Genomic DNA, 8444 nt, shown 5'->3' on the forward strand with positions numbered 1-8444 from the left:
GTGCCATGAAAGACTATACAACAAAAATCAGCCGACAAGGCATTCCAAACCATACATGAGTCGACACCTGTCTATGAGCCTCTAAAAGAACATAAGTGCTACAACATTGCCGGAACAGGGCCCCGACATACCCATAATGTCTATAACAAAAATGCATACCAAGACCACGGCAAGTCCGGAGAAAGGATCTTGCCAATAACGCTGAACCTGATAGCCTACTGTGATGGGGGAGCTGCGTCTACCCGTCTATCAGGACCTGCAGCACGACATGCAGCGTCCACAAATAAAAAGGACGTCAGTACGAATAAAGTACTGAGTATGTAAGGCAGAATAGCATAAGTAAGAACAATAATGTAAACAGTGATAGGGAATATACAACCTGTGACATCTGGGTACCTCTGAGGGCTACTGACATGAAATACATGATACATACATATATATATATATACATAAACGTTTAAAATATATGCCTTTGTGGGCATCATCATCATCATATCGTACCCGGCCATAATAGGCTCGGTAAAACGTACCCGGCCATCATAGGGCTCGGTAGAATCGTACCCGGCCACGTGGAGCTCGGTAAAACCCAACTGATCAGTGGTTGCACAATAGGTGCCATACCCGGCTGACTATAGCGCGGCTCGGTAGAGTAAAATAGATACATATATATGATGCATGCTGGACTCGTTGGAATCATATTTTGAACCTTTCGGAGTGACGTAAGGTCGGTATCCTTCGTACACGTTATTAGGATTAACTCTTCATCAAGAATCTTATAAGAATCAGGAACTACCAACAACATTGATAATATAAGAATAAGAGAAGTAACATCAATATCAATCGTTTCATAAGAAGGGCAGCAATGTAAGTACTGCTAGCTTCTAAGAGTAGAGTATCTTTGGGAGCTCGTTCATTACATTATGTACAATTGGAGTCGTGCAAAAGAATGAAGGGGATAGCCTCACATACCTTGTATATACTGCCCAACCTCAAGCTATGCAAATGTCACGACTCCTTAGTCTACAATAAAAGAAATGACACTATCATTATCGTTTAAGCGTCGTAACTATTATGTATCGACCGCAACCTATTTTACGATGAAACGGACAGCACCTCCCCTATTTATATGACTTCACACAATTCAATACAATCACCAAACAGCCCAAACAACATCATTAATAATCATATTGAGCCTCCAAAACAGTCCACCAACTAACAACATTACTACCAAGCCTTTCGATATATATTTTACAAGTTCTAGCATCAACGACTTAGCCACAACTTGGATAATCTTAAATATATATAGAGTAAGAGGTTCATTACCTTTAGACAGAAAGAACAACTCCAATTTGACCTTAATTTTCCACGAAATATCCCTTCAATTCTGCCACAAGAACAATGAAGCGAAACTAGCAATTAATTCGGGTTTTTCGGCACTAGAATTACTTTAGAAGACTTGAAATCACCTAGGGTTGATATTAAAAACTTGAAGGTGTATTTACAGAACATAAAGCACTTAAAACAACCTCCCACACGAGCTGGAACAACACAAAAATCAGCAACAACAAGAAAAACAAGAAACTTACTAGCACCACGGGATTCCCGACATTTGATTTGTGTTGTTTGCCCTTTGTTTGGGTCTTGGATCATGAGAGAACCTTGAGAGAATGTTTTTAGGGTTATAAGGTCTGAATATACTGAAAAATAATGACTTAAAACGGGGTTGAGTTATCTTATATATGTCCAAATGTCTTAAACCGCCTTTGTGGGCCCCATAGAGAGCAGCTTGGCGCACTCTCGCAAAAATGCGAATATCTCTCTATTCCGAGATCGTATCGACGAACGGTTTAATGCGTTGGAAACTAGACTCATAGATCTTCAATTTGATAGGTAGATCACCCCATAATTCCAAGCACATTGGGAGTAAAATGCAGTAACATTTAACCTAAAGTTTAAGTTAAATTATAAACCTAAGTTGCGACAACTTTTATCGACTTTTGTTTCATAACTTGCTTGACTTCAAAACTTATGATACGGATATTATATGATTTAAATACATTAAAACATTACCTCTTGGGATAATTAATCACCTCTAGTGTTACCCGAAAATACGGGTTACAACATCCTTGATTAGCTTAACTTCAAATACTTGTTAACCACTCTTATACACCCTTGTATCGTTTAAGACCAATAGGATTAACTTATTATCATCTCAAAGATAATCTCTTCTTGGATTTACGTCGACTACCTTACGGCGTGATCTATGATATGCGAATTTGGGTTGTAACATCCTCTCCCCCTTAGGAACATTCGTCCTCGAATGTAAGGGTTTATGGGGTGTCTAACTCATCGTGGATTCCGACGGAGATTTCCGGCTGAGTTTCCCTTATAAAATGGACACTAGCCAAACTTGCAAGCAGTTAAACCCAACCTATGGCCATACAAGACTATACAAAGCATTATGGATATGTACATTATCTGCATATCACCATTTTGTATTAAAAAAAAGAGTATTCACAAGCTATTGCTTACCTCATAGAGCCGTTTCACCTTATAATGCGTCCTTCTTTCCCCCGGTATCCTCGTTATTTTCACTCTGGAATAGGTAAGGGTATTTAGACTTCATCTCCTCTTCTGCTTCCCATGTCATTTCTTCTATATTCTTGTTCCTCCATAATACTTTCACGGAAGCTACATCCTTTGTTCTCAGCTTGCGGACTTGTCGATCTAATATAGCCACTGGCAGTTCATCATATGATAGATCCTTTGTAACTTGTACATCTTTGATAGGGACGACCCGAGAAGGGTCTCCAATACATTTCCTCAACATAGATACATGGAATACCGGGTGGACAAATTCCAATTCAGATGGCAATTCTAACTCGTAAGCAACCTGTCCAATTCGTCGAAGAATTTTGTACGGCCCAATATACCGTGGACTCAACTTACCCTTCTTCCCAAAACGCATAACACCCTTCATCGGCGAGATCTTCAGGAAAACCCAATCACCAACCTCAAATTCCTGATCACGACGTCGGACATCGGAATAAGATTTTTGCCTGCTTTGTGCCGTCCTCAGCCGCTCTTGTATCAGTTTCACCTTCTCAATGGCTTGGTAAATCAAATCTGGCCCATATAATTCTGTCTCACCGACTTCGAACCATCCAACTGGTGATCTACATCTCCTCCCGTACAGTGCCTCATACAGGGCCATTTTAATACTGGAATGGTAGCTATTATTATAGGCAAATTCTATAAGTGCCAGATGGTCATCCCAATTCCCCTTAAAATCTAGAACACATGCTCGTAGCATATCTTCCAGCGTCTGGATGGTACGTTCAGCCTGTCCGTCAGTCTGCGGATGGAATGCAGTGCTGAGATTTACTTGTGTGCCTAAACCCTTCTGAAAAGACCTCCAAAAGTTAGCCGTAAATTGAGCTCCTCGGTCTGATATAATAGATACCGGCACACCATGAAGCCTAACAATCTCCTTGATATACAACTTCGCATAATCTTCAGCCGTGTAAGTTGTCTTAACTGGTAGAAAATGGGCAGATTTTGTAAGTCGATCAACTATCACCCAAATGGAGTCAAACTTATGATAAGAGCGAGGTAATCCAATAATGAAGTCCATATTAATCACCTCCCATTTCCAGGTCGGAATCTCTATATTCTGAATCAATCCACTGGGTTTCTGATGCTCGATCTTTACTTGTTGACAATTAGGACACTGGGCTACAAATTCTGCAATAGACTTCTTCATGTTGTCCCACCAATACTGCTCCTTAACGTCATGATACATCTTTGTCGAGCCAGGATGGATAGAATATCGGGACTGATGAATCTCAATCATAATCTTCTCTCGCAACCCTGCCACACTAGGCACACATAATCGGCCCTGGTATCTCAGTGTCCCATCTCCTCCGATCTTGAAAGCTGTAATCTTACACTGCTGAATTCCCTCTCTCAATCTTACTAAGGTAGGATCTTCATATTGCCGTGCTTTTACCTCGGCTACCAAAGATGATTCTGCTGTATTCTGTACAGTAACACCTCCGTCATCAGAGTCCAACAATCTGATTCTCATATTGGCCAGCTGGTGAAGCTCTTTGGTCAACCCTTGTCTACCTGCCTCAATATGTATTAAGCTTCCCATTGACTTACGGCTGAGAGCGTCTGCCACAACATTGGCTTTACCAGGATGGTACAATATCTCGACGTCATAGTCTTTCAGTAATTCAAGCCACCTACGCTGCCTCAAATTCAACTCCTTCTGCTTGAAGATGTATTGTAAACTTTTGTGATCTGTGTAGATGTCAACATGGACGCCGTATAAGTAGTGCCGCCATATCTTCAAAGCATATATTACTGCAGCCAATTCCAAATCATGAGTCGGGTAATTCTTTTCATGCTTCTTCAATTGTCGTGATGCATAAGCAATCACCTTCCCACGTTGCATCAATACGCACCCCAAACCTATACCTGAGGCATCATAATATACCACATAACCTTCTGTTCCTTCTGGGAGAGTGAGCACTGGCGCAGATGTCAATCGATTCTTTAGCTCCTGAAAACTATGTTCACAAGAATCAGACCACTGGAACTTGGTAGCTTTCTGTGTTAACTTAGTCAATGGTGCTGATATAGAGGAAAACCCTTCTACAAACCGCCTATAATACCCTGCTAGCCCCAGGAAGCTGCGGACTTCTGATGGTGTTGTAGGTCTCGGCCAATTCTTCACTGCATCGATCTTCTGAGTGTCCACACTAATACCCTCATCAGATATCACATGGCCAAGGAATGCTACTGAGTTCAGCCAGAATTCAAATTTAGAGAGCTTAGCATATAACTTATGATCCTGAAGGGTCTGTAATACTATCCGCAAGTGGCCCGCATGTTCCGCCTCCGAACGAGAATACACCAGAATGTCATCAATGAATACGATCATGAACACATCAAGATAGGGCCTGAATACACTATTCATGAGATCCATAAAAGCTGCTGGGGCATTTGTTAGCCCGAACGACATCACCAAGAACTCAAAGTGCCCATATCTTGTCCGGAAGGCCGTCTTTGGAATATCCTTATCCTTAACCCTTACCTGATGATACCCTGAACGCAAGTCAATCTTGGAGAAATACTTGGCACCCTGGAGTTGGTCAAACAGGTCATCAATCCTTGGAAGTGGATACTTGTTCTTTATTGTAAACTTATTCAACTGTCGATAATCGATACACATCCTTAACGACCCATCTTTCTTCCGCACGAACAAGACTGGTGCACCCCAAGGTGAAGTGCTAGGCCTAATGAAACCCTTATCCAGCAAGTCCTTCAACTGCGCCTTCAACTCTCGCAACTCTGCCGGGGCCATCCTGTATGGAGGGATAGAGATCGGTTGAGTGTCAGGCAACGCATCAATGCTAAACTCAATCTCCCTTTCAGGAGGAAGGCCTGGGAGTTCATCTGGGAAAACATCTGGAAATTCATTGACCACGGGGATGGATTGTAGAGTAGGCGGCTTCGCCTCCACATCCCTAACACGAACAAGATGATAAATGTAACCTTTTGAGATCATCTTCCTTGCCTTAAGATAGGAAATAAACCTACCTTTCGGCATAGCAATGTTCCCCTTCCATTCAATGGTGGGTTCACCCGGAAACTGAAACCTAACCATCTTCGTACGACAGTCAACAGTTGCATAGCATGAGGCCAACCAGTCCATTCCCATTATCACATCGAAATCAACCATTTCTAACTCAAATAAATTTGCCGAGGTTTGACGACTACAAATCATCACAGTGCAACCTTTATATACCCTTCTAGCAATCACAGAATCTCCTAACGGTGTGGATACCGCAAGTGGTTTACTTATCAATTCAGGTTCAATGCCAAACTTATTAGCCACAAAGGGTGTAACATATGATAAGGTAGATCCTGGATCAATTAGCGCATATACATCATAAGAAAACACAGACAATATACCTGTAACAACATCCGGAGACGATTCGAGATCTTGTCTACCTACTAGAGCATAGGTTCGATTTTGAGCACCACTCGAACTCGGCACTGAACCTCTACCTCTACCACGACCTGTCGACTGCTGAAAACCTTGTGCTGGAGGTCGAACTGATGAGGAAGAACCAGACACAGATCCAGTCGGTCGAGCCATACCACCACCTCCTCTGTTAGGACAATCCCGCATCATATGGCCAGGCTGTCCGCAAGAATAGCACGCATCGAAACCTCGACGACACAGTCCAAAGTGGGCCTTGCCGCACTGATCACAACGAGGTGTTGGGGGTCTCGTCTGACTCGTATCTCTATGAAATTGTGAACCTGATGCCCTCGAACTCTGACCTGAACCAGAATAGGTAAATCGATCATACCGAGGCCTCTGAAACTGTGGAGGAGCACTAGCTACAGGTGGCGCCGAACTCCTCGAAGATTGGGGCCTGATACTGCCTCTGAACTCATCAGAATACCCTGCAAATCTCACCCTCTTATGCTGGCCCCTATCCTGCTCCCTATCTGCCCTTTGCTGGCGCTTACGATCCTCTAGGGTCTGGGCATAAGCCTGAATACGGGAAATATCCATGCCCTCTACCAAGGAGGCTGTTGTGCACTCATTTATCAGATGTGGTCCCAACCCGTTCACGAACAGATGCACCCTATCACTCATTTCGGCCACCATATAGGGAGCATACCTTGCTAAAGAATCAAATTGTATACTATACTCTCGTACACTCATATTACCCTGTCGAAGGTTCAAGAACTTATCAGCTCTTGCTCGTCGTATCTCAACTGGCAAGTAGTGACGAAGAAAGGCCTCAGAAAATTCCTTCCACACGGCTAGAGGAGCGTTCGGACCCCTAGATCTCTCCCAACTATCATACCAGAAAACCGCTAAATCCCGTAACCGATAAGAAGCCAACTCTACTGCCTCCGTATCACTAGCATGCATAACCCGCAATGTACGATGAACCTGATCAATAAATGTTTGTGGGTCCTCCTTGGGATCTGATCCGGTAAACACTGGAGGGTCTAGATTAATAAAATCACGAACTCTCGCACTAACCGGTTTATCAGCAACACCGGTATTCTGCCTCTGAGCCTGAGCAGCTACCAAGCTAGTCAACAACTGCACTGCACTGCGCATATCGTGGTCTGTAGTGCCAGACGGTGGAACTGGATGTACTGGGTGCCTCCTAATATCCTCTGGAGGAGACGGAGAGGTATGAGACGGCATCTCACTCTGAGCCTCATTTTGGCCTGCTCTGGCTGGAGGGACCTGAATGTTACCCTCGCCCACAGCTGTATCAAGCCGTTTACTAATCGCTTGCTTCCTAGTCGAAGGCATCGCTGAAAGAAAACAATGTGAATATTAGATATGAACACTTACAACTCAACTCTACGCACGATCTAGATTTAGGAAGAAGGTAACAACCCTAGATGTCATGTAGCCTCCTGATTATAAATGTGGCGCGCTACACATCCATAATCAAAACTCTACTAGACACGGCTCATAGACAACCCCTAGGACAGACTTGCTCTGATACCAAGTTTGTCACGACCCAACTGGAGGGTCATGACTAGCACCCGGGCCATACTTGCCGAGCACCAACGTACATTTTATCTAACCTTCCTTATTATCTTTAAGGGCCGACAAGACCAATATAAATGAAAGACATGGATCATGAACATCCAACAATGAAAGATAATGTCATGAACATACGTAACATGGGACGACAAGACTGTCAAGAAACTATATATAAGGTACGAGCTACCATGGTGCCATGAAAGACTATACAACAAAAATCAGCCGACAAGGAATTCCAAACCATACATGAGTCGACACCTGTCTATGAGCCTCTAAAAGAACATAAGTGCTACAACATTGCCGGAACAGGGCCCCGACATACCCATAATGTCTATAACAAAAATGCATACCAAGACCACGGCAAGTCCGGAGAAAGGATCTTGCCAATAACGCTGAACCGGATAGCCTACTATGATGGGGGAGCTGCGTCTACCCGTCTATCAGGACCTGCAGCACGACATGCAGCGTCCACAAATAAAAAGGATGTCAGTACGAATAAAGTACTGAGTATGTAAGGCAGAATAGCATAAGTAAGAACAATAATGTAAACAGTGATAGGGAATATACAACCTGTGACATCTGGGTACCTCTGAGGGCTACTGACATGAAATACATGATACATACATATATATATACATAAACGTTTAAAACATATGCCTTTGTGGGCATCATCATCATCATATCGTACCCGGCCATAATAGGCTCGGTAAAACGTACCCGGCCATCACAGGGCTCGGTAGAATCGTACCCGGCCACGTGGAGCTCGGTAAAACCCAACTGATCAGTGGTTGCACAATAGGTGCCATACCCGGCCGACTATAGCGCGGCTCGGTAGAGTAAAATAGAT

This window comes from Nicotiana tabacum, chromosome 24 (assembly GCF_000715075.1).
Source record: "Nicotiana tabacum cultivar K326 chromosome 24, ASM71507v2, whole genome shotgun sequence".
In the NCBI taxonomy this organism is placed as follows: Eukaryota; Viridiplantae; Streptophyta; class Magnoliopsida; order Solanales; family Solanaceae; genus Nicotiana; species Nicotiana tabacum.